The sequence below is a fragment of the Echinops telfairi genome, unplaced genomic scaffold (genome assembly GCF_000313985.2).
Source record: "Echinops telfairi isolate 266 unplaced genomic scaffold, ASM31398v2 ScPeMD7_1713;HRSCAF=2227, whole genome shotgun sequence".
In the NCBI taxonomy this organism is placed as follows: domain Eukaryota; kingdom Metazoa; phylum Chordata; class Mammalia; order Afrosoricida; family Tenrecidae; genus Echinops; species Echinops telfairi.
In genome coordinates this window covers 3880254-3890453 of record NW_022105611.1, presented here as the reverse complement: position 1 = coordinate 3890453, position 10200 = coordinate 3880254, and positions in this window count along the sequence as shown.

Genomic DNA, 10200 nt, shown 5'->3' with positions numbered 1-10200 from the left:
CCAGGGGCTTAGGTGGAGAGCAAATATTTTGAGAAGGATGAGGGCAATGAATGTACAAATGTGCTTTACACAATTGAAGGATGTATGCTTGTGATGAGAGTTGTATGAGCCCCTAATAAAATGATTTTAAAAAATAGACAAGATGGATGAGTATAAGGAGGCCAGGGATGGGAGTGAGAACAGGTAGAAAGGAGGGGCAAGGATGAGAAAACAAAGGTTTTTTTGTTTTGTTTTGTTTTTTCAAAGGAGGTTTTAACAGGATATTATTGTTAATTTCACTCCTTGAGATGGGCTGTGTAATATATGTTATATGTTTCTTTGAAAACAAACATCCCTCCAGATTCCTACCCCCTCAAACCTAAATAGTGGCTTTAAAAAAAAAACAAAAGGAAGAAAAATAAAATTGAAATGTACTTGGAGCCTTTTAAAATGATTATTTATTTATTTTTGTACTTGGAGTCTTTAGTGATGATTAAATTCACCTCAAATAAGCAAAGTGAAAATAAAACTTCCTCCTATTAAGCTCTTATAATATTACTTTTCTCTTTTTCCTTGGCCAGTCAGCTAGGTTTCATACACTTTAATTTTCTATACATCATGAGTTTAACATTGTTATTATTTTAATTAGACATTCAATTATTTTGAAAGAATATTTTAAAATAAGCATAGCTTATATTTTATTCATTCCAATTTTCTATACATCATGAGTTTTATATTGTTATTATTTTAATTAGACATTCAATTATTTTAAAAGAAATTTTAAAATAAGCATATCTGATACTTTTACTCATTCATTTTCATTGTTGATGTTCTCCCTCCTTGGCTGAGACCCAGATTTCTCACTGGGACCATTTTTTTCACTTCGAAAGACTTCTTAGAATATTCCTTTCTGTGAAAGATACATTTTTTTTAGTATTCATATATTTTAAAAATTATTTACTTTACTTCAAGTAAATAATAAACAATTGTTAGAAACATAATAAATCTTATATGCAATATCTTTCTCTTTATTGTTATGGTGTAGTCTGAGTGTTAATCTTTCATAATTGCAACCAAAAATTCCAAAAGCTCAATAAGGAGTGGCTGAAGAATCCCTGGTGGTGCAGTGGTTAAAGTGCTCAGCTGGTAATTCACAACCACCAGCCTCCATGGGAGAAAGATGTCCGCTTCCATAAAGATTACAAGCCTTATTGGGTAGGTCTATTATCTCCAGGGTAATTATGAATTGAAATCAATTTGATAGCAGTGTAATTGGATTTTGGTAAAGGGTGGCTAATTGGATTTTGGTAAAGGGTGGCTAATTTGATAGCAGTGTAACTGGATTTTGGCTGCACGGTGGCTAATTGCTCTGTCACTGACGGAAAGGTCTGCAGGTGGCATCTACCAGTATCTCCCTAGAAGATACAACACAGTAGTTGGTTCCCAACAAGATTACCTCACAGGAAGCCCTATGGGGCAGTTCCACTGTGTCCTACAAGGTTGCTATGAGTCAATAAAAAAAGACTAGATGGTCCATAACTACAAAAAAAGGAACCAAAAATAAAGCAAACCAACTGAAGATGATGAGTTTAATAAAGAGAATCATTATTAATTATATATCTAATAAATGCCAAAAAATTAGCAGCATTAGCACTTGGATATAATAGATAAATATTTACATGTTATTTCATATATTTCAAGAGACCCCTCTGGCTACTTGTGTTGAGTCATGTGTGATAGACTCTGTTGTCTTAGGCTAGCATGAAAGACTTTAGAGTTCTAAGAATGATAGTTTTAGGTTGGATACTTCTCACTGTAGGAGCCCTAGTGGTATAGTGGGTTTCCCATCAGGAGGCCAACTGAAATGTCAGCAGTTTGAATCCACTAGCCACTCTGTGGAAGATGAGGCTTTCTACTCCCTTAATCTTTGCTACCCACAGGGTGTCTATCTATTCTATAAAGTCTGAATCAACTTGATGACACTGTGTTTGATTTGGTTTGGGTAATTCTAACAGCAAATGACATCTTAAAGAAGATAAAGAAAAGAAGAAAAAAAAGAAAGGAAGATAAAGAAAAACGAAATCTTCGGCTTAATTTACATTTCAAAACGTAAGAGACTGGCCCCCCTTTCCTATACCCCAAATCTAAGGTCTTACAAACACAGGGTTGAACTTGTCATAAAACAAATGTAAGTTCATTCATGTTGGTTAAAAATTACAAAGTCAGTTGAATTAATTATCTTCTTGAATGTTTTAAGGGAAATTCTGAACACTGATTAGAAAATACGGAGACTCCAACATGGGAATGTGCCCACACAGAGAAGGGCTTCCAGTTCTGTGTTCACATGACTGGTTGGAGATGGCTATGTCTTCTGTGGTGAGGAAATATTCTTTCTTCACCAGATGGAGTTTGCCCACCTTGCAAGAAAATATCACTGTTCTTTATAACCTATTGTCTCTGACTAATATCCAGAAATGAGTCTGAGTAAACCCCATGAAAATCTTTTTTCATGACATAACCTGAAAAAAGTGCCTATTAAACATCACACAAATTACATAATTTTAGCAATTTACTTAGGCCACTGGATTCTGAAATTTGACAATGAAGAAAAGAATTTTAGCTTAAGTTGAATTTACCGATATAGTTGTACTTACCAGATATTGCCTAATGAAAATGCTAACTCAGGTAACTGGAACTGGTTTTAATGAATTGGTTACCAGTGATCTTTGCATGTACTCCAACATTCAGAAGGATTTAGCCTAATAGACTGTGGAAAGGCTTTTGAAAACTCAGACTCAGTACCACATGGTAGACAACTGTGAGCGTGGAGGCGATCCTGCACATTGCAGCTTACAGGCTGAGTCAATAAGGATTCTGTCTTGCTGTTTCTCCCACAGCTGGGACCTTGAGCTCAGGTACCCAATGGAAAGAGAGGGCAGTGTTTCTCACGAGGACATTGGATAAATTACTCAGTCCCTAAAGCTTTGTACTCTGTGGAATTAGAGGTTCTAATACCCAGAGGTGTTGTGGATTAGGCACTGCACTGTTAACCAAAAGGTTGGAGGTTCAAACGTACCAGCTGCTCCACAGGATAAAAACAGGCTATCTGCTCTTGTAAAGAGCTACAATCTGGAAACCCTTTATAGTCTCCGTGAGTTAGAATCCCACTTCAAATGGGTGGTGGAGGAACAACTAAGGGGGAAAATGCTTCCACCAAGGTTAATAACAGTGGTTCCAATGATATGGAGTTCAAGCTGCCACCTGTCTGTATTGTACTGTTGACCCCATTGCAAAGAACATTGAATTATGGAAATGGGAGAGTAAGCATTGCACTCAGATAATATCCTCTAATTATCTCAAACCGACATCGAGCATAAAAGGCTAATGGAAATTTCTAAGTGGGGAGATTTGGCTGGAGTTTAGATCCCTTAGATATGAAAGCAAATAATTCTGAGTAGTGGAGATGTTAGTTGAGAGCAGTAAGAGTGTGGAAGGAGGGTAGGAGGAAGAAGTAACAAATGATCTCATAATCAATTGCTGACACAAGGATTTTAGTCCCATTTATTTCCTATCATGTAAATGGTTGTGCACAGTCATTTCTTCTCTCTCTTGTTCTATTGAATATAAAATGTAAATTAGGTATGAGAATCGTGATTTTCTTTTCAATTTTGTCCATTAGATGGTGTGCTAGTCAGGGTTGACTAGAGAAACAAATTCATAGACACTCATTGCGGGATACAGAAAGATTTCTCCCAAGTTGTATATATTTCCCCCAAATATATGCCAAACTCACCTGCTTGCTACATATGTAAGCACTTGGAGGTCAACAAAAGTAGGTCAGAAGTTATCCTCCCTAAGGATTATCCGTCATCTAGATCAATCAGACTGTATAGTCTGTCCCACCCTAAGCAGGGGCCACTCCCTCCTGATAAGGATTATTTCCTTTTAGAAGAGCCCAGGGTGTTCAAGCCCACTCAAGGGTGACCAAGGTCAGGCTGCCATATTGAGTCTAGTATTAGCCCTTCTTGTCACATGTATACCCCTAGTCCTTCCTCTTCCTATAGCGCATACAAACCTAACTCATCCCCTTCCTGTGATGTGTATGCCTATTGTACAGTCCCTACCTGTGATGTGTGTGGTTACCTGTAATCATGCCACCTAAGTATATATGGTCCTTGGCCAGAAATAGAGAGAGACCCCTCCTGCTCTCTCTGCCGGCGCTGTGCGCAGACCTGGCTGTTGAGATCATGGCCTTCCAGGAGGTGAGCATGCTAACATGAAATGTGTCTGACTTCTTTATTGTACTCTCTCCCATCTCTCCAATTTCTCCATGACTTTACTATGATCTTTATATATCTTAACCGTACAATTGCGCTTACTGAACCCATGATTAGTTGTGGGGGACTAGCTACCCCCACAACTAATATATGTTTAAGAAAGAGTTTTATATAAAAGAGCAATTGTATATTGAGAAAACATCCCAGCCCAGTCCAGAACAAGTCCATAAGTCCGATATTAGCCCATATGTCCAATACCCATCTATAAAGCCCTGTTCAGATTCATGCAACACATGCAATGACACTAAATGCAGGAAGATCACAGGCAAGTAGGTTGAAAGTCTTATGGATTCAGTGGCAGTGGTAGCATCTCAACGCTGGCAGGGGTCTCCACGTGGCTCTTTCACTTCCAGGGATCTTGTGTAGTTCCATGTGTCTTGTCAGCAAGAAGACGAAGCAGAGAGTCTGTGTGCATTTGGACTCCAGTGAGCTATTTATCTCCATGGCACCTCCAAATAAGGTCATCAAGCTGCAACCCGATTGACAGGCTAGACTCCACCCCTTCACAAGTTGACAGGAGATTATGTAACTACCACAGATAGAGATCATTGATATAGAAGCATAAATTTTTTTTTCTTTAAAACTAGAGGAAGATGGACATCAACTCAAAATACTAGCCTTGCAGCTGGAGGAAATAACAGACATTAGGCTGATTTATATCATCTTGTAAAAAACTATTCTTTCTCTTTGGATGTTGAGATCAATCACTCCAAATTAGCGATTCTCACACATTAACATAGTCAAAATACACCTGCCAGTTTTGTTAAACACAGAATGATGTGTCTGTGATACATCAGGTCTGAGATTATGCTGAGACTTTGGTATCCTAGCAAGTTGCCAAATGATACCAGTGTTCCTGGTGTGGCCACCTTGTTTTGAGAATATCTCTAGACAATACTTTGACAACCTTTTGTGTTTGTTTGTTTAAAGAAGGAATAAAAGTAGGTTAAGTGTGAAAATTTCATAACTATCATTGAAGATATAGTTTTGGGAAATGTAGTGAGGAGTGTGGTTATTGAGCAAAGACAGAGAGGCTAACAGAGAGGGTAGGGGGAGAGAAAGCACCAGGGGTCTTGGCATTATTAGGTAAGTGCTACCATAGACAATGACTCACTGCCCTTGGGTTCTGGTTAATAATGGTCCTAAAGGACAGAGTAGCTCTGCTCCATAGGGTTTTTGAGGCTATACTCTTGGAGTCAATAGCTTCAGCCTTCTCCCATGGAGGGGCAAAGAGTTCAAACTGCCAACCTGTGATTAGCAGTCCAATGTTTAAGCCACTCTGCCACTGGAGACAGCAGGCACACATTAAGGGTTAAGGGTGAGCGATGCCAAGTAAGAAAATCTGCATTGAAAGTCAAGTTATATAACTCACCAGTGCCAATATTCCAATGGAAACATTAGTAAGACTATCCTATCTTCATGGGGCGGCATGGGCAGGAGTCCTCTCTCTGCTGTACACTTTGACTTGGTGGGTCTGCCCCTATTTCTGCACTTATTGTTGAGTAGAGTAATTGTGACATCAGAAAGAAATCATCCAATCACGGGTTTTTGCTCTTTTAAAATGTCTTCTTTTAGTCTTTTATTTATTAAGTCTTTTACTATGGAGTATTAGTGGTGCCAAAGCTAAGCACTCAGCTTCTGACTGAATGGCAGACGATTCAAACCTAGCCAGCAGCTCTGTGACAGGCTGTTTCTAGAACAATTTCTGCCAAGAGAACACGATAAAGCGCTTTGTGTCACATGGGGCCCCTACGAGTTGTAACCAACTCAATGGCACGAGAACAAACAGCCCTTTTTATCACCAGCTGCACTTCTCTCTCTCCTCTGCTTTATAGGTTTTTGTTTTTAATTATTTTATTGGGGGCTCTTACAGCTCTGATCACAATCCATACAAATATCCATTGTATCAAGCACATTTCTACATATGTTGCCATCATCATTTTCAAAATATTTTCTTTCTGCTTGAGCCCTTGGTATCAGCTCCTCATTTTTTTCATCCCTTCCCCATACTCCCTCCCTCATGAACCCTTAATAATTTCTAATTTTTTTCATGCCTTACACCTAACACCATCTCCCGCTTTATAGGTTTGGGTATATTGTTTAATTTGATAGTATTCACATTCTTATTTTAAGTTTGAACCAGAATTTAGGATACTCAACTGGAATGTGACTCCTTAGCATTCAGTACAGCCAACATGACGGCAACCACATACTTTTTTTAGCTAGTGAATTTTGCTGTCTGGGTGACCAAATCAACACATGAGCCTATCATTATTTCTCTACTAGTGTCACCTGGTGACATCATTAATGGCATAATGACTATAGCTATATAGTAAGCATATAGGGGTTACTTTTCACATAAAGGATGAGACAACATCTTCAACCAGAACATAAAATTTGTAATTTAGTAACTGGTAAGGCTGTGGATTTGGCAACTATCTGACCATTTTATCATCAGTCTAAATATTACTCTTTCTCTACTTAACCTTAATTGTTGGCAAGTTTATTACTGCTTTTCAATGTGTGCCATGAACCACGCCAATGTGTTGATGCGACTTGAATTCAAGAATTCCAACGTTGCCTATTCTAAGATCGGTGGAGGAAAACTGGTCTAAGAAGAATTAAACTAATGAACCGAGGAAGTGCTGGGCTTTCCCACGTTAGAGGCTCACCAGACAATGGGGGAATCGACTGTGCCAAGCAGTCTTCCTTTGAGGTTGATTTTCTACTGGTGGATTTATGTTTACATCCCTTCTAACTGTGAAGAAGATTGAAAGGAGTTGGCTTGTTGAGCGTGTTTTGCAAAGTGCCAAGACCTATTAAAATAATAATTACAAGCTTGCGCAAACAAACTTCAGTTGCAAGTGCAATTAAAGTGGAATCTATTTGAAGTTTCTGTACTAACCAGAGGCTAAAGACCTGTTGAATCAGCTCACTGGATTTATTGTTGTTGTTTTTTTATCATGGCCTGTCAGGACACAGACGTCAGATACCGTCTATTGAAACCACAACAATGTCTCCACATCAGGTAATAGATTTTGGTGCCTTGTATATTTAGTAACCTTGTAAGTATTCACCTTTCTACCGCATTGGAAGCCTTATAAGGGAAGGGGCCACGTCATCAGAATTTGGCACGGCATTTGGCATGCTGTAGATGCTCAACGAATGTTACCCTAAGTTTAACTCAAAAGACAAATGAAGTGGACTTTTCTAAATTCTTCTATTAGTCAAACTTTAGTAGAAAATGGGAATGGAGGCCAGAGAAAAACATATAATTTAATTATTAGTTTCTATCTTCTCCAACATGCCTTTCCACTCCCCCCCTGGAAATTACTTTGATCTATCTTTGGGGAGATGTGTAAATAATAGTAAATGGTTTCATAGGTAGAGGCTAGGAGAAACTAAGAGTCTAGAAAATAATAAATAACATGATAGACAAAATATTTGAATAAATACATTTATGTATATTCAGACACAAACACTGTTTAGATATTACTTGTGCCGTAGAGGAGATTCATCATCTGACTGTTGAAATGGAGATAATAGTTACTAAAATCCTAGTCTTCCTGACCGTTACTAATACAGCACACAAAACATTTCTGGATGTCCTCACCAAAACCAAACAAAAACTCCCTGCCATTGAGTTGATCCTGACTCATAGCAATCCTACAGGACAGGGTAGAATTGCCCCAGTGAGTTTCTGAGACTATAACTCTTTACAGGAGTAGAAAGCCCCCTCTTACTCCCGTGGAATGGCTGGTGGTTTCAAACTGCTGACCTTACGGAGAGTAATAAGTAATCACTATGTCACCAGGATTCCTTAGGGAAGTGTTTTTTAAGCTATGCTGGAGGAGTGTTATTTTTTCTTCTTTTTTTAAAAAATCATTTTATTAGGGGCTCATACAATTCTTATCACAATCCATACATACATCAATTGTGTAAAGCGCATTTGTATATTCACTGCCCTCATCATCCTCAAAACATTTCCTCTCCATTTAAGCCCCCAGCATTAGGTCCTCAATTTTCCCCTTCCTCCCTGCTCCCCCCTCCCTCGTGAGCCATGGATAATTTAAAAATCATTGTTTTGTCATATCTTGCCCTGTCCAACATCTCCCTTCACCCATTTTTCTGTTGTCCGTCCCCCAGGGAGGAGGTCACATATAGTTCCTTGTAATCGGTTCCCTCTTTCCAACCCACTCTCCCTCTACCCTCCCAGTATCACCACTCACACCACTGGTCCTGTAGGGATCATCCGCCCTGGATTCCCTGGATTTCCAGTTCCTATCTGTACCAGTGTACATCCTCTGGTCTAGCCAGACTTGCAAGGTAGGATTCGTATCATGATAGTGGGGGCGGGGAGGAAGCATTTAGGAACTAGAGGACAGTTGTATTTTTCATTGTTGCTACATCACACCCTGACTGGTTCGTCTCCTCCCCGAGACCCCTCTACAAGGGGATCTCTAGTGGCCTACTAATGGGCTTTGGGTCTCCACTCCGCACTCCTCCCATCATTCACTATGGTAAGATTTTTGTTCTGATGATGCCTTCTACCTGATCCCTTATACCTGACACCTCATGATCGCATAGGCTGGTGTGCTTCTTCCATGTGGGCTTTGTTGCTTCTGAGCTTGATGGCCGCTTGATTACCTTCAAGCCTTTAAGACCCCAGACGCTATACTTTTTGATAGCCGGGCAAGTGTTGTTAATTAATTGGATATTTTCCTCATTTAAATAACTTTATTTTAGTTTCCCCTGCGCCCCCCTCCCCCAGTATATGCTGCCACTGATGTATGTGGGGGTGGGTGGGTTTATTTTGTTATGAAAATTATATCCTTTGGAGGTCTCAAAGTACAACATAGAAAAGGCAAGAGGTATGAGTTCAGGTCTGTCAATGGGGACTAGGAGATAGCTGTCAACGTGCAACCCTTTGAAATCAGCTAGTTCACTAAACATATTTGTTTCAAAATTTAACTATGAAGAATCTTACAAAGGTTTCAGGGAGAAAACCACCAGGGATAGCCATCAACAATTACTGTAAACCGGCTACTTGTTAGGAGCACAGAGATCTCCCCTACTTCGCAGGAGCTCACCAGGGCTCCTCACAATGTCGTGAAAGTTCGGGTATCACTTTATTGGTCCCATCCACTTCATAATCCACTAAGTGGGTGTCTTGCCTCTGGTTGTAAAGGACCACGTGAAGTACTACAACGAACCTCTCGGGTTAGATGGATGGATGAAGGCTCTCCAGTTTGCAAACTTTCTCACTAATCTAATAATTGATTGTAGCTGTTGAGAATAGGCACAGCAAAAACACATCAATTCAAGTTTTTACTTGGGTAATTCAGTGACATTAATTACATTCTTTGGGTTGTATGGATATTCTCACTCTCAAATTGACATACATTCACTGCCCTCTGAGGTTCCTAATCTTCCTAGTAGCCGAATCCCTGTGGATCAAAACAAACAAACAAAAAAAAAACCATAACTCACAGCAATCAAGGCAATGCCTACTCATCCTAGGGTTCCTGAGACTGTAATTCTTTACTGGAATGTAAGCACTGTGGTTTCTAACCATTGACCTTGCAGTTAGCACCCCAGCTGGTCACTACACAAGCGGGGTTCCTTCCTTAAGGAGAGACCAATCTTAACAGAGCAAAATTCCCAAGGTAGACATGCTATACTAATTGAGCTAAACTATTGTTTGGTTTTTAAGAAGACTTCAGGGGATATTTTGTTTTAAGGTTTAAAGATTACTTTAGGGCAGTCAAGCCCCAGCTTCTTTGGCTCCGGAAAGACCTATTTACAACCAAAATAAAAGCGAGAGAGAAAGATGGAGAGAGAGAGGAGGAGCTATTGAAGCAATTTTCCCTCTCCCAGCCCCGAG